The sequence below is a fragment of the Psammomys obesus genome, unplaced genomic scaffold (genome assembly GCF_907164565.1).
Source record: "Psammomys obesus unplaced genomic scaffold, mPsaObe1.curated_primary_1811, whole genome shotgun sequence".
Taxonomy (NCBI): Eukaryota; Metazoa; Chordata; class Mammalia; order Rodentia; family Muridae; genus Psammomys; species Psammomys obesus.
In genome coordinates, this window is record NW_026596046.1 from 28,851,558 (window position 1) to 28,879,425 (window position 27,868).

General features: G+C 38.2%; 1 pseudogene; it reads right to left on the reverse strand.

Moving 5' to 3' along the window:
* Window positions 1-550: 550 nt before the first annotated feature.
* LOC129688438 (14-3-3 protein eta-like) lies at window positions 551-21,036 on the reverse strand (annotated as a pseudogene).
* Window positions 21,037-27,868: the final 6,832 nt, after the last annotated feature.

Here is a 27,868-nt window from a genome sequence, read left to right on the forward strand (position 1 = left end):
ATGAAAAGTTGTGCATGCAGTATTACTTAAATACTTAAAGGTGCACAGCAAGGGCTGCTCATGTTAAACAGTGTGTAAGACTGGCGGTGATGGAACAAGTTCTAGCTATGTCAGTTTCCATTAGCTGAAGAGAGGGGTAAGAGGGTAGAACCCACTTTTTGCGTTCACATGATGGACAACTTAGCAAAATACTATCAGGTTGTTTTAAATAGCAGTCATAGCCTGCCTGTGTTGACTGAGTCTCCTTTCTACACTCAATTACCATCACCTGGTTTTGCTGTAGATCAATAGACATAATAAAATGCCTTATTCAGAACACATTTCTCTGCACAATGAAAAAGTGGGCACCCTGTGGCTGAAAGCAAATATCAGCCCAGCAACGCCCATGAAAGATTATCTGAAGCTGCTTCCCAAGGGGCGGGAGGGCAGATATGAATAGCTTTGCTGCCAATGCAGATAGGTTTAGCAATAGATAAAGCAGTTGTGTCAAGGAAGAATCAATGATGATGGCGTTGGTACGCGAAGGGAAGGCCAGAGACCTGAAGGGTCTTCAGCTGCCTTCTGCTTCTTCATCATGCTGGTTGCTTGTTCAGAGTTTGATGATGTCTCAAAGTAAAAGCATGAAGAGAGTGGAGTTCTTATAGGAATTCTCGTTTAATGTGTCCAGCTCAGCTATGGCATCATCAAAGGCTTGTCTGGCTAAAAGGCAGGCCTACTCTGATGCATTCTAGATCTCATAGTAAAACACAGAAAAATTGAGAGCCATGCCAAGCCGGATGGGGTGTGTTGGGTACATGAGCTCTTTAATGATTTCAAAGGCTTCCTTGTATGTGGCTTCAATCACACTGTTTTTCTTCTCCCCAGAAGCCACCTTTGCTGAATAGCAGTAGTAATCACCCTTCATGTCTTGTAGAACGTATTGCTCTTATGCTGGAAATGATTGTAATCCTTAATTAGAAATTTGTCAAGCAGAGCCAAGACATCATTTCAAACTGTTTTCAGTTCCATCTCAATCTTTTCCCATTAGAATTAAACTTACCGACTCCTTTTGGTTTCCGTCTGCCATGGTTTTGTGTTCAGTGCTACTAATGAACCTCCAAAAAGATCGCCTGGTACCAACTACATTCTTGTAGGTCACAGAAAGGAGATTTCTATCTTCATTAGATAGAGGTTCATTCCGCTCTGTCACTACTGCCGCATGCAGGAGTCCGTGTCTTCTTGGTGCTATTTTAGCTCCACCAATCACTCCTACTGCAGCAGCTAATCTCTGTCCCCCATGTCCCTAGCAACTTGGTCTTGCCTAAAGCTCTTACACTGCCTGTTTGCTTGCTTGCCTGTCAGTCAGCTTCCTGGTTGCCACCCTTGATTTCTAGTTTTATAGCTTAAGATTCTGTAGTGATTGATCTCAGTTGTCATAGGGGGAATGGATGTTGGTTACTGTGCGTGGATGAATAAAATCTGTGCCATAAACCCATAGCATCATTAGGACATTTGTCAGAACTTACTTACCAGAAAATAATGGATTTGAAAATCCCTGTTCAATAATGAATATCAGAGAGGATCATGAGCCTGACACAAACATGGATATTGCATCTGGTTAAAGATCTCCATCAGCTAGATATTGTCAGAATATAGAGCAAAGAGAAAAGTGGGTGAGGTAGCAGAATATGATTGATAGTTTATATAGAAACCATATATATATTAAACTCCCCTTTCACCCCACCCCTCCACATACAACCTCCTGTGCTTATTTTTTATCTGTACAACATTAACGGTGGCTCAATTTATATGGTATTCTAGTTCAGTACACTTGGACTAAGCATGACATTGATACAAAAGCTGACAGGACACTCCTGTGATCTGTACTTTTGCATTATTTATATAAAATAATATAAATGGGTAGAACTATAAATAAATCTCCTTCAACATTATTATTTGCCATCCTAAAGACTGCTTTTGCTTCTGTTTGAGAGAAGCAAAATGATAGCGGTCAGCAGTTGAGATAAGAGCTGTGCTTGGATGGTTGGCAACAGAGAGTAGTAAGGTCACAGAAAGAGCAGCTGCATTTCTTATATCTATGACCGCATTTCCCAAGACCATGGCTTTTAAAGGAACTCTTTTCTTCCTGTGTCCACCTGTTCATATAGTTGGGTAGCAAGGACAATTTACAGAAGTACCTATCTGTGTGTATCACAGCTCCTTATTAATTTCCCTGCATGACTTCATAAATATTTTTATTTTCAAACTTTTCAGATAGTCACTGACATTAAGAGCTCCTATTATCCTTCCAAAAAACAAAAAAGAAAACAAAAATGTAAGAAGCTGTTAGGATTGATCATCTTACCCTGGGTCCTCTTTCTTGTTTATCTTCTTTCAGTATGTTTATCCTAGCTTATAGGTCTATATAAGTGAGTATATACCATCCTCACTTAGAAAGACAAATGGGATGGACATTGGATGTAGGAGCGAACAAGTGACAGGACAGGAGCCTACCACAGAGGGCCTCTGAAAGTCTCTACCTAGCAGTGTATCAAAGCAGATGTTAAGACTCATAACCAAACCTTCAGTAGAGTACAGGGAATCATAAAAAAGGGGGGGAGGTAATATGATTTGGAGAGGAGAGGAGCTCTACAAGGACCAGATATATCTGGGCACAAGGGTTTTTATGAGATTGTTCTCCAAACAAGGACCATGTATGGGTATAACTTAGAACCTCTGCTCGGATGTAGTTCATGGTAGCTCAGTATCTAAGTGGGTACCCTAATAAGGGGAATAGGGACTGTTTCTGACATGAACTCAATGGCAGGCTCTTTGACCCCCCAACACCCACCCAAGGGAGGAGCAGCTCTGCTAGGTCACCTAGGAGGACTTTGCAGCCAGTCCTGAAGATACCTGATAAACAGTATCATATGAAAGGGGAGGAGGTCCTCCTCTATCAGTGGACTTGGAAAGGGGCAGGGAGGAGATAAGGGAGTGAGGGTAGAATTGGGAGGGAAAGAGGGAGTGGGATACAGGCGGGATACAAAGTTAACAAACTGTAACCAATATTAAAAAAATAAAAATAAAATTAAAAAAAATAAAATTGTACTTATAGGAAAAAAAGAGGTGGTTAGAATGACATATAAAAAATTAAAGATTTGTTGTGTACTTGAGCAAATTTTGGGTAAATACCTAGGAGTGGTATAGCTAGGTCTTGAGGTAGCACTACTCCTAGTTGTCTGAGAAAGCGCCAGATTGACTTCCAAAGTGGTTGAACCAGTTTACATTCCCACCAGCAATGGAGGAGGGTTCCCTTTTCTCCACAACCTCTCCAGCATGTGCTATCACTTGAGTTTTTCATCTTGGCCATTCTGATGGGTGTAAGGTGAAATCTCAGGGTCGTTTTGATTTGCATTTCCCTAATGGCTAATGAGGTTGAGCATTTCTTTAAGTGTTTCTCTGCCATTCGATGTTCTTCTTTCGAGAATTCTCTGTTTAGCTCTGTTCCCCATTTTTTAATTGGATTACTTGGTTTGTTGCTTTTCTGTTTCTTTAGTTCTTTATATATACTGGATATTAGCCCTCTGTCAGATAAAGGGTTGGTGATGATTCTTTCCCAATCTGTAGGCTGTCTATTTGTTTTGATGACAGTGTCCTTTGCTTTACAGAAGCTTTTCAGTTTCATGAGGTCCCATTTATTGATTGTTGCTCTTAGAGCCTGTGCTGTTGGTGTTCTGTTCAGGAAGTTATCTCCTGTGCCAATGAGTTCTAGGCTGTTCCCCACTTTTTTTTCCAACTGATTTAGAGTATCTGGTTTTATGTTGAGGTCCTTGATCCACTTGGACTTTAGTTTTGTGCAGGGTGATAAATATGTATCTATTTTGTTCAACCATGTTCATAGCAGCTTTATTTGTAATAGCCAGAACTTGGAAACAACCCAGATGTCCATCAACGGAGGAATGGATACAGAAATTGTGGGATTTTTACACAATGGAATACTACTCAGCAATCAAAAAGGAGGAAATCATGATATTTGCAGGCAAGTGGTGGGATCTAGAAAAGATCATTCTGAGTGAAGTATCCCAGAAGGAGAAAGACAAACTTGGTATATACTCGCTTATATAGACCTATAAGATATGATAAACATAATGAAATCTACACACCTAAAGAAGATAATCAAGAAAGTGGACACAGGCGAAGGTGATTAATCCTCATTTAGAAAGACAAATGGGATGTGCATTGAACGTATGACAGGAGTCTACCACAAAAGGCATCTGAAAGACTCTACCTAGCAGTGTTTCAAAGCAGACACTAAGACTCATAATCAAACCTTGGCAGAGTGCAGGGAATCATATGAAAGAAGGGAAGTTAATATCATATGGAAAAGATAGGAGCTCTACAAGGACCAAATATATCTGGGCACAGGGTCTTTTCTGAGACTGACACTCAACCAAGGACCATCTATGGATATAACCTAGAACTTCTGCTCGGATGTGGCCCGTGGTAGCTCAGTAACCAAGTAGTTTTCCAAAGTGAGGGGAACACGGACTATTTCTAACAGGATCTCAAGGGCAGGCTGTTTGACCCCCCCCCCCCAGGGGAGGAGCAGTCTGTTAGGCCACAGAGGAGGACTTTGCAGCCAGCCCTGAAGATACCTGATAAAACAGGGTCAAATGAAAGGGAAGGAGGTCCTCCCCTATCAGTGGACTTGGAAAGGGGCAGGGAGGAGACCAGGGAGGGAGTGTGGGGTTGGGGAGGGAATGAGGGAGCGGGATACAGCTGGGACACAGAGTTAACAAAATGTAACTAAAAAGAAAAATAAAATTTAAAAAAAAAATAAAGATTTAAAATAAAAAGGAACAGCTGAGCATACCAGTTCACATCTGAAATCCCAGTTCTTGCCAGGTGGAAACAGGACGATTGCCTCAAGTTCAAGGCTGCTGTGAGCTACATAGTTCTAGTCCAACCTGGGCTACAGAATGAGACTTTGTCTCAAAAGACCAAGGTGGAGAAACCTGAGAATCATGAGATCATTTTGTTTATTTAAGTTAATAAATATTACTTGCAATCAAATTAAAGAACAGAATGGTTCTAAGAGACATCTCTTTATTCATATTTTAGAATTCATCATTTCTAACTCAATCTCAGATTATAAGAATTCACTATTCTCCTGTTTTTTTGTTTTTTTTTTTTTTTTGTTCCCTTTAAAAATGCTGGGGCTTTAAATTTCCTCTGAAGAACCAGGAAGCAAGATGGAGCTATTAGATTTAGCGTCATATATTTTCCCAGGCGGAATACACAGAACTTGTTTAATATGTATGCAGCCCGTTTTAGACTGTAATCTCTTCTCAGTTATTTACACCACTGACAGATTTTAGATTCTTATTTCTGACACTATAATTTAATGGCCCGACACAAGACTCAGATTTACAACTTCACTCCTGGCCCCAGAGCCCCATGCAACTTCTCTCTAATGCAGTGATTTGGAGAAGTCCCAGAAGGGGATTTTCTCAAAAGGGTGTTTTTTTCTTGTTTGTTTTTCACTTCACAATATTTTTTTGCAGATTCATTGTTGTGTTCCCCCTCCTTTGTAAAGATACTCTTACCCTGTATTTTATGGTGCCTTTTGTAGTGCTTGATTCCAAAATTAACTTTGCAGGTGTTTCATGGCTATTTAAGATGAACATATGGAATCAGCATTACCAGGCCACAGAAGAAGACAATGCAGCCACTCCTGTTGAGACCTAATTGTCTAGGATCAGAAGGAAGGAAAAGAAGACTTCCCCATCAATGGACTTGGGGAGGGACATGCATGCAGAGGGTGGAGGAAGGGAGGGGTTGGGATGGGAGGAGGGAGGGAACCACAGGGTGGATACAAAGGGAATAAAGTGTAATTAATAAAAAAAATGAAGAAAAATTATAATAAAAGTATGTGTATATTTAAACATAATACTGATTAATTCTTTTTTTGATTAATTCTTAATGAACTGTGTTAGAGAATAACTATAAACTTTATAGGCGTTGTGAAAGCAAAAAAAAAAAGATGATCATATGGAAAATATTCACTCTCTGGTGCGTTTTTATAAAAATGGACATAAAATTCCCACTTTATGTGGTTTTTGTTAGGAATGAACGGGTTTTCTAACTTAACACACTGAAGTCAGTATGGTATGTTCCAGCATGCAACATAACATAGCAGTTCCATGTTGTGAGACTGGAGCAAGTCTAAAAGAGAAAGAAAATAAAGCTTATTTACTTTTCCCGAAAAGTTCAGAGAGGGATTATATTTGGCGTCAGACTCAATGCTTATAAAGACACATTAAGGGGAGAAATATAATGATACAAGCCAAGTCTTAAATGGAAAAAAAAAAAAAGAACTTTACTGGTTTAGAAAATGGAAGCAAGCCAATGGTATTGAGTTTGCAAATATCAGAAGACCAGAGCAGTGATGTGGAGAGATTCCATACTATGTATGCCATAGTTGGATGCATACAACAGGTGGAATTTAACAAGAACTCAGTTCTTTGTCAAAAGGTGATGGTCCAGCCCTTCGAGGCAGAGGTAAGCAGATCTGCAAGTCTAAGGCCAGCCTGGTCTACACAGGAGTTCCAGGACAGCCAGGGTTATATAGAGTGACTCTGTTTCAAATAACAAACAAACAAAAACAAGAAAAAAGAGAAATAGGTGGCATCGATTTAAAGTTTTTAGAAAGATTGATCTCTTAGTGATGTTGGTAGATAGAAGCAGGAGAAAAGAATGAATACCCAACAATTTGCCCTTATATAAACCTAAGTAACAACTACAAACACTTTGCTGAGGAAACTCTATTACTTTTTCTGACTTAGTCACTAGGCTTTTCCTAGGAAAATCCAACACCCCCCAAAAAAAACCAACATGGTAGGAAAAAGAACTCAGTGACTCATAAGGTATTTCTTGTAGCACTGGCCTAATTAATTAATTGTTCTCTGATATTTAATTAAGCAGTTATGTTTGTCTTTGTAAAGGATGTGGAACAACCAATTACAATTTTCATTGTGACCTTTCAAATTTAATTAAGCATTAAATGCCACAGAGTTGCCTATATTTAGATCTGGGCAAATCATAGTATCTGGCCTATTTCTTATTTCATAGGCCTAGAAAAAGTCAACCGAGGTATACTCCATACCACGATTATTCAGCAATAATTGCAATAGTGGAACTCTTCTTTATGGTTATAATATCTATTAGTTGCTATTAGTAATATGTTGGAGACTTGAAATATACCTAATACAAGAGGGGCTTATTTTTATATTAAAATTCTACTTATTAAGAATTAACCTAAATATAAATCAGGATGTAAAGCTCTCAGCTATTTCTTCACCATCATGTTTGTATGTCCCCTCCAGGCTTCCCACCATAACGATAATGGATTCACTTGGGAAACTCTAAGAAAGCCTCCAATTATATGCTTTCTTTAATAAGAATTGCATTGGTTATGGTGTTTCATCACAGCAAAGTATCCCTAAGACAATGTTTATATAAAGTTCAACGTTGAAAAGCTGAAAATGCAAACCCCAAAGTGTGTTTATGATGGCAATTGCTTGCTTGCAATATGGCTATTTATTTACACCGTATTTTGCCTTTTGTCTTCATTTTAAACAACAATCAGCTTTTGGAACGGGCAGCCTCAAAAGGATTTCCAGAGACCTGCACCTCTTCCAAGTGAAGGTCTTCTACATATTAATAAACTTCATCTTTGTGAATATGTCAAGAGAGATTTGTAGTCACCTCTGAGTACATATGGCTGGTGAGTTTGCACTTCCATCATGGCTCATACTGTGGCCTTTGTGAAAATGTGAGGTTTCTGGGTAACATCCGTAGAAGGAAGAGACTCTAGAAAACAGTCACCTGAATCATTCTCCTTAGAGTCTGTCAGCCCCAAGCGAGAGTTCAGTGATTTCAAGTTCATTTTCTAGTTCAAGAGAACCTGGGACCACTTAGATACACTGTTTTAAAATTAATAACTATCTGAAGCTATTAAATGAGAAATGGCTATTTCTATAAACCACTGAGATTGGGATTATTTGTTGCAAGGTAGTAAACAGTTAATTCACAAGTACTGCTATCATTCTGAAACATCAATCATTCCAAATGGTCCTCCAAATTAAGCCTCCCTAAATTCACAAATATTATATATATACCTTCCTCTGTGAAATACCTAACTCAGATTATCTTCCATGAAGGCTAAAAACTGAAAAAAAAATCAATGTGAATTATTAATGGTTATCATGTTTTTATAAGATATAGACAGCTAACTTAACAATTGCCACACTCATTCTCATGGCTGGCCTAAACATCATATATTGATTCTATCTGATTATTATTTTACTTCCAAACACAAATTTCTGTATACATAATACTCCCTTTACCAATTCCTTCATGTTGTACTAAAGAAAGTTTAATATGGTTACACAATTTCCTCCTTCCCTTTTCTTGATATCTTTCAAATTCATGCCCTCTTTTTTGTTAATTTTGTTCCCTATCACATATATGTGTATCTACATACATATATACTTCCAAATACATAAACACAACCTGCTCAGTGAAAATAATGTTACCTGTATGCATGTGTTCACGGCTGACCATTTGGTATTAGATAATTTATTGGTATACTCTTCCCTGGAGAAGACAATTTTTCTCCTTTCTCAGCATTCCTTAATAGGGCAGTTTTGTTGGTGTTAGCCTCGACTATAGATTTGAGGTTGTTCAATATCTTTGTATCATCAGTTTATAAAAAAAAAATCCTCTGGGTTGTTTAATTAACTGTGAATTATTGACATCTGTATCCGTTTAAATGGTGTTGAACTGGTCTTTTAAATTCCCAATTCTTGTGGTAATATCTACTGTGCTGTTTCAAATCAAAAGTTTTCCAAACCCATTTTCACACAAGCAAAACATGATTGTCTTGTGGTTTTGCCTTTTTTTGAAGGAACTTCAGAAATAAAGATATACCCACTTAGAGTTCAAGGTTATAGAAATTATGGGTAGGGGAATATGTAAGAAAGTCCATAAAGGCCAGGCTGTACTCTAGCAGTTCCAAATTACTCTAGACAGGTAATGTAGCACAGGATAGGGAATCTCTAACTCAATATTTTAAAGATAGTGTATGCCTCTCACCATATTCCTGTTGTTTTTAACATGAAAGCATTCAAAATATTATTTGCTAATGGTTAAAACTGGGGTTTCAAGAACATACATATCTCTTTATCACATCATTTTATTGCTTCTACCTTGTCATGGAAATTTCCCTTAAAATGAGTCTCGTTCCCCTATAGTACCAAACCTTACTTTTCTTATAAATCAGTCTACTTGTTATGCAATTCTTCAATAATTAACTCCCAGATCCCCTTCGGCCAGGGAAGCTGGTAACATAACTGCCTATCTTTACCTCTCCCTGGGTTCCTTCAAGTCCTAACCCTGTGATTCATCCCCAGAACTGTAGCAATCTACATCCTGCAGTCTCGCCCTCTTCTATTCCTCCATATCCAGTGGACCATGCAGTTCTGTTTCTCCAGTTTTCCTTTCCACTCATCCTGTTAAACTAGCCTCCTACTCCATCAGGCATTATCTGGGAACTGGCTACCCAAGCCTGCTAGATAAGAAAGTAGGCCAATGAAGCATGGAGGCTTCTCTTTTCCACATCCAATTATCCATTCTCATCCTTAGCACTGTAGCAGAGTATCAGAGTACCTATTTTGGACCCTCCTCTCTCTCTGACTCCATTCAAGAGAACTAAGCAAATGCTTGCTTAAAAACATCCTGCTTTCCTGCTTAATGTGGACTCTCTCCACCAGTCCATCCCTATTTCTAAATGTCATCTCCCAATACCTACAGACAAATTTTATCTGGAACCCTCAGTGGCTACAACTTTAAGGATCCCAGAAGAGTTTTGTAACAGGCAGCACACAGCCAACACATTCTCCTAAAACTAGAGAGGACAACAGAAACCAAGAAACAAAATATCCACCTAACAAAGTTAAAATCAGACAATAGCACCTAGAATTACAATCTTCAGATACTTAGATGCCAGCATGATAACAGACAACACAATCCATATCCACTAGAACCCAGCAACCCTACTGCGTAGTCCCTGAGGATTGCAACACAGCTCAAGTACAAGACAAAGACATTACAATAGCCTTTATGAATGTGATAAAAGTCCTTAAAGAGGGAATTAATAAATCTCTTAAAGAATCTATAAAAACACAAATAATGGAAGAAAATTAATAAAACAGTTGAAGATACGAAATTCGAAAAGGACACAATAAAGAAAACCTAAACTGGGCAAAATCTAGAAATGAAAAATTTAGGAACTCAAACAGGAATTTCAGGGACCAGCTTTACCAAGAGGATACAAGAGATGAAAGTTGGAATTTTAGACATTAAAGATAAATAAAAGAAACAGTTTGTAACAAAACACTTCCCTAGCTCAAATCACACATCGTCCCCCTTACCGTGATAGTGGGAGACATCAGTACTCCACTCCACCCAGCTCATCTGGATAGAAAATTTCTGAACAGAGAATTGCTTGAACTAAATGACATTATAAACCAGTGGACTCAACATATATTTACTGAAGGTTTCACCCAAACACAAAAGAATATACCTTATTCTCTGCACCACATAGAACTTTCTCCAAAATTGACCACATACTCAGACAAAAATAAAATCTCAACCTATATTAGAAAATTGAAGTAGATTGAAATAGCACCCGGCATCCTGTCTGACCACCATGGACAAAAGCTGGACAAAACCAGCAATAGAAACAGCAAAAAGTTTACAACTCATGAAAAATGAACAACTCACTACTGAATGAAAACTGGGTAAAAGCAGATATTATCAGAGAAATTATATTTTCTAGAAATTGAATGAAAATGAAAATACAACGTACTCAAACTTATGGGAGAGATTGTACATCTAAGAGGCAAGTTTAGAGTGCTAAGTGATTACATAAAAAGGGGGTAGATCTCATAGAGGTAACTTAATAACAGATCTGAAAGTTTGAGAAGGAGCTGAAGGCAAGAAATAATCAAACTCAGGGCTGAAATCACTAAAACAGGAACAAAAAGATAATAAAAAGAATACATGAAATAAAGAGTTGGTTCTTTAAGAAAATCAATAGGCTTACCCAAATTAACTAAATTGCCCAGGTAATATAAAAATTAAATAAAATGAGATGAAAATGGGGACATAACAACAGGATTGAGGAAATTCCAAGAATCATAAAACATACATTAAAAAACTATAATCTCCCAAATTGAAAGAATCTGATAGAAATGAATAATTTTCTCCATATATACCACTTAACTTACCAAAGTTAAAACAAAATAAGATAAGTAATTTAAACAGACTTATAACTCATAGTGAAACAAAATTGCAACCTACACAAGATCTTGCTATACCACTCTTGGGCATTTATCAATGGGAAAGTATTTTTACCATCTACTCATCTGAGAGAAGACTAATATCCAAAATATATAAAGAACTCCAGAAACTAGATATCCAGAAAGCAACCCTTCTAAAACAGGGTAGAGATCTAAACAGATAATTCTCAAAAAAGAAAACCCAAATGGCTGAGACACACTTGAAGAAATCTTAAATATTCATGGCATTCAAGGACATGCATACAAAATCTACTTTAAGATTTAATCCTAGATTGCTTTTGGTAAGATGGCCATTTTTACTATGGTAATCCTGCCAAGCCATGAGCATGGGAGATCTTTCCATCTTCTGATATCTTCTTCTAATTCTTTTTTTCCCCTGACTTGAAATTTTTTTTCATGCAAGTCTTTGACTTGCTTGGTTAGGGTCACACCAAGGTACTTTATGTCCTTTGTGGCTATTGTGAAGTGTGTTGTTTCCCTAATTTCTTTCTCAGCCCTTTTGTCTTTTGTATACAGGAGGGCTACTGATTTTTAGTTAATTTTGTATACAGCCACTTTGCTATAGGTGTTTTTCAGCTGTAGGAGGTCCCTGGTAGAATTTTTGGGGTCACTCAGGTATACTATAATATCATCTGCAAGTAGTGATACTTTGACTTCTTCCTTTCCAATTTGTTTCCTCTTGATATCCTTTAATTGTCTTACTGTTCTAGCAAGGACTTCAAGAACAGATTCAATGCAATTCCCATAAAATTACCAACACAATTCTTTATAGTCCTTGAAAGAAAAATTCTCAACTTCATATGGAATAACAAGAAACCCAGAATGGCTAAAACAGTCCTCTACAATAAAAGATCTTCTGGAGATATCTCCATCCCTGATCTTAAGCTGTACTATAGAGCAACAGTAATAAAACTGTATGGTACTGGCATAGAAGCAGAATGGTGGATCAATGGAATCAAACAGATGACCCAGAAATAAACACACACACTTATGGACACCTGATATTTGACAAAGATGCCAAAACCATACAATGGAAAAACAGATAGCATCTTCAACACATGGTGCTGGTCTAACTATATGTCTACATGTAAAAAAATGCAAATAGATCCATACTTATCACCCTGCACAAAACTAAAGTCCAAGTGGATCAATGACCTCAACATAAAACCAGACACACTAAACCTGATAAAAGAAAAAGAGGGGAAGAGCCTTGAACTCATTGGCACAGGAGACAACTTCCTGAACAGAACACCAACAGCATAGGCTCTAAGAGCAACAATCAATAAATGGGACCTCATGAAAATGGAAAGCTTCTGTAAAGGAAAGGTCACTGTCATCAGAACAAAACGATAGCTTACGGATTGGGAAAGGATCTTCACCAACCCTATATCTGACAGAGGGCTAATATCCAGTATATATAAAGAAATCAAGAAGTTAAGCAGCAACAAATCAAGTAATCCAATTTAAAAATGGGGTACAGAGCTAGACAGAGAATTCTCAATAGAGGAATATCGAATGGCAGAGAAACACTTAAATAAATGTTCATGTCCTTAGTCATCAGGGAAATGCAAATCAAAACGACCCTGAGATTTCACCTTACACCCTTCAGAATGGGTAAATCAAAACCTCAAGTGACAACACATGTTGGAGAGAATGTGGAGAAAGGGGAACCCCCCTCCACTGCTGGTGGGAATGGAAACTTTTACAACCAGTTTGGAAATCAATTTGGCACTATCTCAGACAATTAGGAATAGCGCTTCCTCAAGATCCAGGTATACCACTCCTAGGTATATATCCAAAAGACTCTCAAGTATACAACGAGGACATCTGCTCAACCAGGTTTGTATCAGCTTTATTTGTAATAGCCAGAAGCTGGAAACAACCCAGATGCCCCTTAACTGAAGAATGGATACAGAGATTGTGGTACATCCACACAATGGAATATTACTCAGAGATTAAAAAAAAAAAAAAACAAAAAAAAAAAACAAAAAACAAAAAACAAAAAACAAGAAAATCATGAAATTTGCAGGCAAATGGTAGGAACTGGAAAGGATCATCCAGAATGAGGTATCCCAGAAGCAGAAAGACACACAGGGTATATAATCACTCATAAGTGGATATTAGATATATAATATAGGATAAACATACTAAAATCTGTACACCTACGGAAGCTAATCAGGAAGGAGGACTCTGACTAAGATGCTCAAAGCATATTCAGAAAGGCAAAGAGGAGGATGTACAATGGAGGAGGAGGAAAACAAGGAATAGGACAGGAGCCTACCACAGAGGGCCTCTGAAAGGCTCTGCCCTACAGGGTATTGAGGCAGATCTTGAGACTCATTGCCAAACTTTGGGCAGAGTGCATGGAATATTATGAAAGAAGTGGGCGTTAATAAGACCTGGAGAGGACAGGAGCTCCACAAGGACAGCAACAGATTCAAAAATCTGGCCACAGGGGTCTTTTCTGAAACTGATAATCCAGCCAAAGACCACTCATGGAGAAGGTCTTGAAGCCCTGCACGGAGGTAGCCTATGGCAGTTCAGTGTCCAAGTGGCCTCCATAGTAATGGGACAGGGACTGTCTCTGACATGAACTGATTGGCTTGCTCTTTGATCACCTCCCACTGAGAGGGAACAGACTTACCAAGCCACAGAAGAAGACAATGCAGCCAGTCCTTATGAGACATGATAGACTAGGATCAGAGGGAAGGGGAAGAGGACCTCCCTTATCAGTGGACTGGGAGAGGGACATGGATGGGGAAGAGGATGGGTGGGATTGGGAGGGGAGGAGAGAGGGAGGTACAGGGATGATACAAAGTGAATAAACTGTAATCAATAAAAATAACAATAATTAGAATTAAAAAATAGATTTAATCTTAGTACCACAGGAATGACCAAAATCAACAAAACAAGGGGCAGCTCATGGTGGCAAGGGTTTTGAGTAAAGTGAATACTGGTCCATTTCTCATGGAAGTGCAAAACTGTATATAGTCAGTATAAAAAATAGTGTGGTCATTACACAGAAGATGAGAATCAACGTACTCCAAGGTCCAGCTACAACACTCTTGTGCATATATGAAAAGATGTTTCATCCTACCACAAAGACACTTATTCAACCAGTTCACACTGTTCCATTCATTATAGCTAAAAATTAGAAATAATCTAAATGTCTCTCAATGGAAGAATATGAATAAAGAAGATGTGAGCAGGGGTTTTAGATTATATCCAAACATGAAGCTTGGTTGTAGAATCAGTCTCAGAAAAGACCCCTATGTCCAGATATATTTGGTTCTTGTGGAGCTCCTGTCTTCTCCCGGTCTTGCTAACTCCCCCCGCCCTTTATATGATTCCCTGTACTCTGCCCAAGGTTTGGTTATGAGTCACAGCATCTGCTTTGATATACTGCTGGGTAGAGTCTTTCAGAGGCCCCCTATGGTAGGCTCCTGTCCTGTTTCTTGTTTTCTCCTACTTCCTGCTCAGACATAGCCCATGGAAGCTCAGTATCCAAGTGGATATCCTAGTAAGGGGAACAGGGACTATCTCTGACATGAACTCAGTGGCTGGCTCTTTGACCACCCGCCCCCCCCCCGCCTCCAAGGGAGGAGCAGCCTTGCTAGGCTGAAGTAGAGGACATTATAGCCAGTCCTGATGAGACTTGAAAATCTAGGGTCAGATGGAAGGGGAGGAGGACTGTCCCTATCAGTGGACTTAGAGAGGGAAAGAGAGGAGATGAAAGAGGAAGGGTGGAATTGGGAGGGAATGAGGGATGGGGCTACAGCTGGGATACAAGGTACATAAACTGTAATTAATATAAAAACAGAAAATGTGATACTTTTACACAATGGAGTATTATTCAGCCTTACCAAAAAAAAAAAACAAAAAAAAAAAACCAAAAAACAAAAAACAAAAAAAACTAAATCTTTAAATTTGCAAGTAAATGGATAGAACTAAAATAATAATAATAATAATCATTCCAAATGAGTCAGTCCAGACTGAAAAGCAAACATGGTATGTATTCACTTATATTGGGGGGTATTACCTGTTACATCAATGATCAGCAAGCTTTCATCAATTGAACCACAGAAGTTAGGCATACAGTTAGGGACTCGGGTGGTGCAGTTATTTTGGGAAATTCAACACATAGTTATAGGATTGGATCTTCAAAAGGAGGATCAAATAGAGAGGGAAGCGAGGTGGGGGGAGACTATAGCAGGGAAACAGCTAAAATTAAAGGCCATTTGAGGGGTATAAGAGAAATCTAATATGATAGGAACTTTCTAAAGTATATGCGCATATGAAGGCAATATAAGTGAAGTTACTAAATAATGGGGGAGACATCTCTTGTTACCAAATGGGTTGCATTGGAAACATTGGGTTGCATCTAATTGAGTTATTAGCCAAAGGGTTCCCATGGGAATGCCCAAACAACCCAAGCTATTTCCAACACAACAAGAGGTCCATTGCTGAAGACATAACCTACACAACTCACTAAACATAGAGAAGTCAAACTGGTCTGTACAGAGATCCTTCACTCTTTGTGCTACTGTCTTTGGTAGAAGAAGATACTCTGAATGCTACCAAACGAGAAACATGAACAACAACCCAGCCGCAGAGCCTTTGATCTACAATGGTGTCCTCTTTGTAATATATGCAAGTGCATTGGTCACACAGAGTTTGTGGGAGTAACCAACCCATCTTATTTGACTTTAGGCCATCTCCTCTACAGATGACCTACACCTGACAATGCTCTCCGCCCAGGACCTGAGACTAGGTATTCTCAGGACGTAGGATAAAACCAAACACGGTGTTCTAAAAGTTTAAAAGCAGCAGAAAAATGACTCCTAATAATGTTATGCTATGCTCATAGATCAGAGACGCTTCCTCCTGCAGCAGATGGGAACAAATACAGAACCAGCAGCCAGTTATTATGTAAAGGATGAGAGACATTGGAACACTCAGTCCTAAATGAGATGTTTCCATCAGCTACCTCCCATCAGGGTTCAGGGAGCCCAGAACAAGAGAGGAGGCAGAAATAGTGTAAGAGCCAGAGGGAATGGAGGACATCAAGAAAACAAAGCCTTCCAAATAAACAGAGATAAAGAGGATTTTCTTTTTAAAAAAAATTATAGAATTATGTACTTTTTGTGGGCTTTAAATTCGGATATCCTAGATGTAGACTGCAGATCTTCCTGTTGTGTTTGCTTTACCTCTGTGTTTCAAGCTGAATTTATAGGGAAAGATTGAGTTACAGCTGTAACAACTGATTTATCTCCAACTGATTTAGACTTTTTGGTAAGAAGATCTTGATACCCATATTGTTTTCTGCCACACAGAGCTACCTAAGATTATGAGGCCTGTCTTTTTACATTACAGGATTTTCTTATGAAAGCAATGCCTCTGGGAAGGATTGAAGCTTTGTCTGTCCAACTCATCTGCAGCTCATTTGGTTTCCTCACAATTCTCTCTAAGCTCCTATATGAGACCTTTTTTCCTCTGGGTGTCAAGTATAAGAGAGCAAAAAGCCAAGAAAGCCTCTTATCTGCTCAAGAAAAGCCCAAATAGAGCCAGCCTCAAACAACTTTTCAAGCAGAATAAATATGTCTTTTTGAATTACAAATAAAAAAGAAACATACATCTAATTTATTTTTAAACCTACAAAATAACAGGTTAAACAAGAAAGTTCCACGTTGAAATGTGGAGACTTCTGAATGATTTTCTAGAGAGTTATAGAAATACAATAAAATAAAGGGTTCCTAAAATCATATTAAGCACTTTTTGGAGAAGATGTTTAGCTATTATAAATTTAAATAGGCTTTGGTGTTAATTAAATATGTAAATCAAATCAATGTTTTGAAATGTATAATTATTTGCATGAATGCAAATTTAAGTGAGCTATTTCTGTTCTAAAAGCAAATGACAATTTCATAAAATGCTTCGCTTATGTTACCTATAAATGTGTATATTTTCTATGTTTTGGAATAAATTGCAAATTTCCCTAAAATATGTTGTTTTAAATTTTTGGAGAAAATACCAGCACCTATACTGAAAGTTTGTACTGTGCAATCATCTCTGAAGTACTTTGTTCTTTTATTGACGTTTTTGGTTTGTTTAATCTAACTCTGTACCCAGTTGCCCACCATTCGATCAAATGTATCCTATGGCTGTTAAGTCACAGGACTGGGTTTTCTCAACTCAGACTGTCTGGAGCCTTGTTCCATCAAGCTGTAGCTTTGCACTTAACACCTTAATGATCTTAACACAGAGATGGAGAGAAATGGAGACCTAAGGTGGGAATAATTAAAGGCAGACACACAAATGCACTTGGTGCCAGATTTTATTACCTCAAACAAGTAAAATCAAGGCAAACATTTTATCATCTCTGATTACCCAGCCATCTCCTGAGGGTATTTAAGAAAACTTGGTAGACGACACTAATGACAAAACTTGGTTCTCAAAGTGAATGAACGATGCATAACAAAAATCATATCAAGTTAGTTGATGTGACCGCCTTGGTTGTAGGTCTATTTATTTATTTTATTAGATGGAGTAAGACTTTTCATTTTCTTCCTTTTCTTCAACAAATCATAGGCATCGTTGAATTATTAAACAAGCCTTCCTATATGAAGGCCTTTTCAATGTAAAGCAGCATATGTTGAGAGAGCTAATGCAAGATTTTGATTTGAAATTCTGAAACCATAAAGTTTACATTTTATTGGGCAGGTGATCATGAAAGCACTAGTTAATGCCTCAGAGGTAAATGTTCTTCTGTAAACAAGAGACATTATAAATGTTCCTTATCATGTTACCAAGAAGGCTGCAAGAAATCAGTGTAACAATGCGGCCATATTCAACAAAGAGTAACACCATTTATGAAATTTAATAACCAAATTTATTTACATCTCACTTTTATGATCTCCAATATTCTGTCATACAAAATCATATAGAAATGAAGAATGATTCCAATAATGACTGTCATTGTAAATTCAAAGTTCAACTGGAAAACATTTACTCAGAAGCTATTTAATGAACCGTAGAATTGAAACCTTTTGATAGCTCAAGAGGTATTTTGCACTGTTGGATTAATATATTATGTAAAATACATATTCACTTCTAAGTCCAAATGTATATCTAACAGGTGTTTATTCATTTGTTTAAAAAACTGTGAATTAAAAAGCTATAGTAAAAATACTTTATAGGTAGATTTTTAGCAATAATACTAAGAAAGTAAAATTACTGTGTTAAGGAAGTAACAAAAATTCAAACAATACACTCAGATTTACAGAGATAACTGTCTCTAACACATTTTAGGTACTGTTCACTTTTTTGACTTGATATATTTTCTGCTTTTATCAAGATTTTTAATTAATACATAACATATTTATTGAATAAAATTATATATGAAAATGTTCTTGGCCACAACATTCAAAATGCATATGTGGACTTCACAGGAAAACCTACCTAACCTGAAAGTTCTCAACTATAGAGGCAACCAGCGTGGATTATGAATATATAAATTAAAGAAAACCCTAAATGTTATTAGTCTATGGAAAGAATGTTCAGATATTTGTTCTGATGGCATAGTCTTTCATTTTAATTAATCAACTGATTAAAAGCACTGATGAGAATAGGAGCAAATGTGTAGCATGATGCACACATAGAGGTCTGAGGCTAACTTGTGGGAGTTGCTTCTCTTCCTTTCCCAACTGAGTCTCAACGATTTCACTGAAGCTGTCAGCCTTACCAGCTTGTTCCTTTACGTGGTGAGCCATCTCCCTAGAAAATGCCTCACGAGCATTTTCACAGAGACTGTTTCCACAAATAAATCAAGACTTCACTTTGCCTTGAAATTAGTTCATTCAACATAATAAACTTAGGATGACTCAGTGGAAGGTTGGCTGATGCTCAAAGATGATGACGGTAGAACATGATATTACATTGGTAATGTAACTCCCAGGTATGAATTGCCTCCCCCTAAACTAGAACCTTCTCTTCTAAATTCTTGGGTGTGACTATTATGTAGATATGGCATTCCAGGCTTTTACACTCAGCTATCCCTAGTTCTGGGACCCTTTTTATTTTGCTTTTTGTAAAAGCCCTTTTGACTATTTTCATTAGATAGAGTACTTGTGATTGGCAATTGGCACAACTTTCATCCTGTTTGCTTCCTGTCTTTTCATCTCAATAGTGAGAGATGATGGAGTTGAGCTTAGTAATTTTCAAGGATTCTTTTATTTAAGTTATGTTTCTATAATGCCACTTTGGATCTGTCAGTATTTCTCACATGTATCCTTTCTTTACATGGGTGAATAGGAAAATACAATCTGAAAAGGGTTCATAAGCTCTTTGCACTTTAGATTCTCTAGTCAACTATGCCTTTCTCAAGCTCCTGTTACCGCGAGGAGAGAACATGAAGTCAGAAGAGGTGTGTGTTGGTTAGAGGTCCTAATTATCAAGATGCATTGTTTACAAGTATGGAATTCTCAAACAATAAATTTCTCAAACAATATTCTATCAAAAGTGAAAATATATGAAATTCATTAGTTTATCTCTCTTTAAATATACTTTTATAATACCACTAGTTTTTATTAAAAATATAACATACAGTCTTACTGCATAATTATGATAGTTATTTTTCTAATGTTTACCTTTATTAAAAATAGATTCTTTCTCATTCAATGTATATTGATTATAGTTTCCCTTCCCAGTAACTGCCTCTCTGTTTCTCACTAGAAAAGATCAGGATTCAAAAAAAAAAAAAAAAAAAAAAAAAAAGCAGATCATGACAAAATAAAATATAGTAAGATGAAAGGAAAACTATCATATAGAAATTGGACATGGTAATCCAAATGGAGAAAGAGTCCCAAGAGCAGGAATAAGAGCAAGAGACCCACTTGTTCTCACAGTCAAGACTTCCATAAAAATACTAATGTAATATTTATCTGTCTATATACACATATATACATGTATGTGTACATACATGTATATAATTATATACATGTTTATATACATGTATATACATATATGTATATACATACATATATGTATATTTATATGCGTATATGTATATTTATATAAATATATACATATATAAATATATATATTTATATATATATATACACATATATATGTATATACATATGTAGAGGATCTGGTGCAGACCCATGTAGGCCCCATTTTTGTTGCTTCAGTCTCTGTGAGCTCATTTATACCTTGCTTAGTTGATTCAGATGGCTTTGTTCTCCTGGTTTCCTCTAACTCCTCTGACTCTTACAACGTTTCTGCGTCCTTTTCTGCAGAATTCTTTGAGTGCTGAAGGAAGGGATTTGATTAAGACCTCCCAATTAGACTCTCTCCACAGAATGTCTGGCTGTGGGTCTCTGTATCTGTTTCCATTTGCTACTGGATGAAGGCTTTCTGATGATGACTGAATAAGGTACTCATTCATGAGTATAACAATATCATTAGAAGTCATCCTATCGATGATACCTTTATTGATACAATTTTTATTATCTATCTGAAGAACCAGCACATTGATCTTCATAGTCGCTGTCTCGTAAGCAATGGAGGAGTGTTCCCATTGTTCCTCATGCTTGCCAGCATGCACTGTCAAGCTCATGGTTTTGATCTTAACCATTCTGACATGTATACGATGGAATCTCAATGTGGGGCCCAAGGATCATGACATAAGGAAATTGGGCATAGAACTAGAGTGATGTGGTCATGCATCCTGACCCCCAAAATGTCTTTCTTGATATCAGCAGGATTAAGGACTGTTCCCACTCTGTTCTGTGCTAGTCACAGGAAGTCTGCCACAGGAAGCCTCACCCCCTACCTCCACAAATCTCAGAGTAGTCAATAGCCTGCACCTGGAATTCCTCTCCATGCAAGTAAAGCATCGCTAGTACCAGCTCCAATCAATAATGTGTACCCACCCTGGAATCCCTTCTCACTCTCTGAAGGCTCACATATATTCACTCTGAATAAACAGCCACAAGCTGTATTGTCGGAGAGCTGCTGTGTCTGTGCTAAAAGCCTATAACACTTGGAGAGCTGCTTAGGAGAGTAAGGGCACAGGGAGGACAGAAAATTTGCAAAGGGAAGAGAAACCGTGGGTGGTGGGCATCTGTAAGACAAGCTGGAGACCTACCATAGGTTAGGCTCCTGGGAGGATGTGGAGGTGACTCTAGGAGGAACTCTTAGTAGCAGGGGATGTAGACGCTCAAGAGTCCACTGTCTAACTAGACAGGACTCCTAGTGGAGGGAGGGGAACACAAAGTCACCCACAAAAACTTCAACCTAAAATTTACCCTATCTACAAGATGTGCAGGGATATAGAGCAGATTTTGAGGGAATGTCCAAGCAGTGCCTGCCCCAACCTGAGACCCACCCAATGGGAGAGAGAAGGATACTGCGCTATACTTACAGATAGGAGACTAGCATAGCTGTCCTCTGAGAGGGTCCACTCCACAGCACATGAAACAGAGATGAGACTCACATCCAAACATCAGGCAGAGCTCAGGGAGCCTTGTGGAAGAACGGTGGAAGATTAGAAGGAACCAGAGGGGACAGGAGTTCCACAAGAAGACCAACAGAGTGAACTAACCTGGACCTAGGGGGCCTTATGGAGCACCAACCAAGTACCATGCATGGAATTGACCTAGATACCTCACATATACATATATGATGGGTTGATTGTCCAGCATTGTAGGTCCTCCAGAAAGAGAAGAGGGGGATGTCTCTGACATGAATTCTTCTGGCTGCTTTTCAACCACTTCCCACTGGTGGTGTTGCCTCTCCAGGCCACAGGGGAAGAAGTGCGAAGTCCTGATGTGACTTGATGTACTGGTCTCAGGTTTTAGGAGGAGGCTCCTCTTATCTTAGGAGTAGGCGAGGGATATAGGGGAAATTGGGGGGAAGGATGGGAATGGGAGGAGAAGAGGAAGGATCTACAACAGTGATGTAAAGTGAATGAATGAATGAATGAATGAATGAATGAATGAACGAATTTACTAATGGAGAGGCTTTCTTTCTCCTGGCATTCACTGGTGGACCCTAAACTCTCAGACTTGCCTGCCTGGCTAGGCTTTGTTTCTTCCTCTAGTGCCTGGACACTCTGGTGCCTGGATGCTCCAAAGGGAGGAAGCAGATTTTGGGGTGCAACAGCCCATAAGAGCTGTAGCTCCTGTGGCTCTACAATATTTATTCGTGTTCACAATCCCTGGTACTGAATACGTTTTTTTTGTGTTTGCTTGCGTTGTTATCGGGAGGGGAGGAGGGAGGAGCCTATGGGGGGATACAAAATGAATAAAGTGTAATTAATAAAAACTAAAAAAAAAGCAATAGCAGCAATAAAGTCAAGGGTGTTTTATGATCAAAAAAAAAGAGATTCTCCTTTTTCTTTCTTTTTGTTCTGGTTTCATTCTTCTCTCAAGAGAAGAATTACATCTCAGCTGTTATTTCACCCACCCTACCCTACCCTAAGATTCTCACTCCTACTTCCCTTCTCCTCCAGATCCAACTCGCTCTGTTTGCCCTCAGAAGAGAGCAGGTCTCCCAGGGACACCAACAAAATATAGCATAAAAACCTACAATAAAACCAGGCTCATACCATCACATTAAGGCAACCCGGTTAGGGAAGGGTTCCACAAGCAGGCAAACGAGTCAGTGAGAGCCTTCTCCTCCCACTATTGGGAATCCCACAAAAATACAAAGCTATGCAGCCATAACATATATATGAGGACCTAGGTCAGACACCTGCAGGCTCTCTGATCTCTGTAGACCTCCATGAGTCTCAGGTCAGTTGACTCTGTGGCCCTAGTTCTTGTGGTGTTCCTGACCCCTCTGGTTCCTCCAATCCTTCTTCTCTCTCACTCAGGATGATTTTTTCTAGATCCATCCATTTGCCTGCAAATCTTGTGATTCCTTTTTTTAATGGCTGAATAGTATTCCATTATATTAATGTGCCAAAAAGTTCAGTATCTATTCTTCTGTTGATGGACATTTAGCGTGTTTCCAGTCTGTATATTAATAAAGTTTCCTTGGTGTAGGATAGAATGTCCTTTGGGTATATGTCCAAAAGTAGAATAGCGGGGTCTTGAGATAGATAAATTCCCAATTTTCTGAGCAACAAACAGACTTACTGATTTCCAAAGTGGCTCTAGCATGTTGCACTCTCAGCAGCAATGGAGGAATGTTCCCATTTCTTTACATCCTAACCAGAATGAGCTGTCACTTGTGTTTTTTATTTTACCCATTCTGACAGGTGTTAGATGGAGTCTTGGACTTGTTTTCATTTCCATTTCCATGATGACTAATCATGCTGAACATAGTTTTAATTGCTTCTTAGAGAGTCATTGTTGAGAATTGTCTGTTTAGATATGCACCCTGTTCATGGATTGTTTGGTTTATTGATGTCTAATATCTTGAGTTTATATATTGTAGATGTTATCCTTTTGTGAGGTGTGGAGTTGGTGAAAATCTTTCCCCATTCCGTGAGCTGCCATTTTGTAACTTTGACAGTGTGCTTTCCTTACCGAAGCTTTACAGTTCCATGAAGTACAGGGTTGCTATGTCTTATAACCACCTCCTGAAACTATGAGAAGATATTTCTATTCTTCCAGAATTTGCATAACTCTTAATACAACCCTGTACTCTTAATCATTTCAGATTGCTACATATTTCTGTTTTCCATGAACTTCTGCTTTGACTTAATGGAAGAAAGAATGAGAGTCATTGTTTAGAGTGTTGCCATTTGGGGTGCACTATTGACTGATGAGTGGCATATGTCTCCTGTTAAGTGAGAGCAGAATGACAGGCTGGTTTCATAAAAAAGACTAATAAATTAGCTTCAAAGTTGAAGAGTGGCACAATCCTTCCCCTCTCAGACGGCACATGCCCTATATTCATTCTGCTGAATCTTGCCCGTCCTTGCTCATTTTGTTCCTAATACACACACACACACACATACACACTTTCATATGTCAGCCAACAACAACAACAAAAAATGAATAATGTCAGTTGTATTATGCAGTGTTCCACATTTCTTTTAAAGGTGTCTCTTGAAATCTGAGTACCGATGCCATGATCATCTTTGCATAGACATAACCAAATTATTATGATACCCAGAAAATTGTGTTGGAAGATTTAGTGAAAATAAGAATAAACCACAGCAATTACCCAGAAAATGGAAAAGAAATAGTTGCTTGGAATCACACTTAATTATTATTTACTGAGCAATAGCGTAACAAAACATGCAGCAGTGTTTAGCATTCAATTTCAACGCTCTGCAATATATCACTGTTTTCAAAAGAATAATTTCAAAGAGTGAATTCCAGCATATTTTTGCTTCTTAAAAAATATGTTTTTAGTTTTTAAATGTGTTCACCACAAAATTGAAACCATTTAGAATTAAATATAAGGCTTATTACTGCTTTTGTATAGTCCTTCTAACATTCAAAAGGCTCATATCATTATATACATTTGGACAGATACCCTTATAATCTATACATCTCGTCCTTCTCAGTTTGTACCCTGTGTTGTATGACAGCATTTCTTGAAAAAAATATGTGTGTGTGTGTGAATTTGTATACACATATATATTCTTTCAAATAGGGAATTGATAACAGACCAAAATAAGGATACTACCAAAGTCCAACTTGGTGAATAGATCAGTTTTGTTGGTATTACAAAAGTAGAAATGGATTAAAGACAGCCAAAATCCATGTCAGTATAGGTGATGGTTCATGAGAGCTGCAAATATTGAGCATGCTATACAATTTGCAGGCAGCATAAGAGGGTATCATTTCCAGGCACTTCAGCTGTTCACTGTCTTTTCTAGGCAATTTGTTTTGTTTTTGTTTTTTTCTTTAGTCTTTTGCACTGAGATGGATATCTTCTAAACATTTTACTTCTCTGAGACACTTTTCATCAGTTTTCTTTTCAGGGTAAATATTTATTTATGTTCATGTACTAGTTTTTGCAATTTATTCACTTTGTATCCTGGCTGTAGTCCCTTCCTTCGCCTCCTCCCCACACGTTCCCTCTATGTCTGTTATCTAGTCCACTGATAGTGGAGGACTTTCTCCCCTTCTATCTATGAGACCCTAGCATATCAGGTCTCATCAGAACTGGCTGCATCATCTTCTTCTGTGGCCTGGCAAGGATGCACCCACATGGAGAGGTGATCAAAGAGCTGGCCACTGAGTTTGTGTCAGAGGCAGCCCCTGCTTCCCTTACTAGGGAACCCACTTGGAAACTGAGCAGCCTATGGGCTTCATCTGAGCAGGAGGTCTAGGTCCTCTCCATGAATGGTCCTTGGTTGGAGTATCAGTCTCTGCAGGAACCCCTTGGGCCCAGGTTTTTTGACTCTGTTGGTCTCCTTGTGAAGCTCCTGTCCCCTCCAGGTCTTTCTATCTCCTCCTTCTTCCATAAGATTCCCTGAATTCTGCCCAAAGTTTGACAATGAGTTTCAGCATCTGTTACAACCTGTGATAGGTAGAGTCTTTCAAAGACCACATGTGGAAAGTTCCTGTCCTGTTCTATGTCTTCTCCTACTTCTGATGTCTACCCTGTTTGCCCTTCTGAATGAGGATTAAGCCTCTTCTCCATGGTCTTCCTTGTTGTTTAGCTTCTTTTGACTATAGATTTTATTATGTTTATCCTATAATATAAGGGTAATATCCACTTAAAACTGAGTATATACCATATGTGTCTCTCTGCTTCTGGGTTACCTTACTCAGTATGATGTTTTCTGATTCTATCCATTTGCCTGCATCAGGGAAATGCAAATTAAAACAACTCTGAGATTCCACCTGATACCCATCAGAATGTCTAAGTTCAAACACTGAATGGATGACACATGCTGGAAAGGTTGTAGAGAAAGGGGAACCCTCCTTCATTGCTGGTGGGAATGTAACCTTGTACAAACATTTTGGAAATCAATCTGGCTCTTTCTCAGAAAATTAGGAATAGTGTTATCTCAAGATCCAGCTATACCACTCTGGGCATATATCCAAAAGATGCTCAACCATACAACAAGAACATTGGCTCAAATATGTTAATAGCAGCTTTATTCATATGAATCTAGAAACAACCTCGGGGTCCCTCAACCAAAGAATGGATACAGATGTTGTGGTGCATTTACAGTATGGAATACTACTAAGCAGTTAAAAACAAGGAAATAATGAAACTTTGATCAGTTTTTACTCATTATATAAGTTCGGGAGTGTAAAGGCCTAGTCAGTTTAGCCAATATCATGGATTTCCTGAACCTAGTGAGTTGTTTACTTCCTGAGTTTTGAGGAGCTTCTCCGTAGGATGGGATGTTTCATTCACCTTTAGTACATCCTGTGTTTTAAAGGGTTAAGGTTTAGTATGGAAGAAACAGCTATAGAAAACAGTAGGGCCTATGAGCTATCCTATGTCAATACTTGTGCCTGTGATGCACTTACCCTTCATTCTTTTCAATTTACATATGGCTTCTTCAAGATTTAGTTCAAATAATTCAACAATTAAAGTTCTTTATTCATCCATTGGTATATTGCATTGTGCCCTAGTTAGTGCTCTATTCTCTTCCCTGTTCTTCAAGGACATCTGGGGACAGATCCATTTTTATCCAGTCATTCGTAAGAATAACTTTGGTCAGGCGGTTATGAGTTGTATAAAAAAAGGAGGCATAGCAAGCCACAGTGAACAAGCTAGTAATCAAAATTCCTTCATAGGACCATTTTCAATTTCTGCCTCGAGGTTCTTGCTTTGTTTCTTCCTTCACTTCTCTACATGATGGAAGATAATATGGGAAACAAAATAAACCTTTTTATCCTCCAAATAACTTTTGGTTGTGAGTTCATAACTGTAATAAAAACCTAGCTTAGATAGAGGTCAAAAGCCAGGGAGTGTTGTCCCTGCCCTTCAATACACAAAGTGAAGTGCTCTTGTGAAGGACACCTGGCATCAACCTAGACTGCACATACATTCCCACAGATGTACACATACATGCATACACATGAGCCCAATCACCTGTGAACACAACACATACATGCACTCCACTATTAAAACATTAAATTAAAATTTAATTAAAACACATTAAAATCATATCAACATGGTTATGTAAAAGGAGTTAAGAATAGAAAATTAGAGCTATTTCTGCAATAGGATAAAAGAGAATTGATAGACTAAGATCAGAAAGGAGAGGAGAACCTCCCCTATCAGTGGACTTGGGGAGTGGCATGCATGCAGAAAGGGGAGGGAGGAGGGAGGGTGGGATCTGGGATCGGGAGGGGAGGAGGGAGGGGCTTATGGGGGGGATACAAAATGAATAAAGTGTAATTAATAAAAAAAGCAAACTAATATGAGCATTTTTAAATAAACAACGTAAAGCAGATCAATTTTCAAAGGATAAGATTTTCATATAGTTAATTGCAAAAACCTGAAAAAGGAGGAGATCCTACAACTGTGAAATTCAAAGA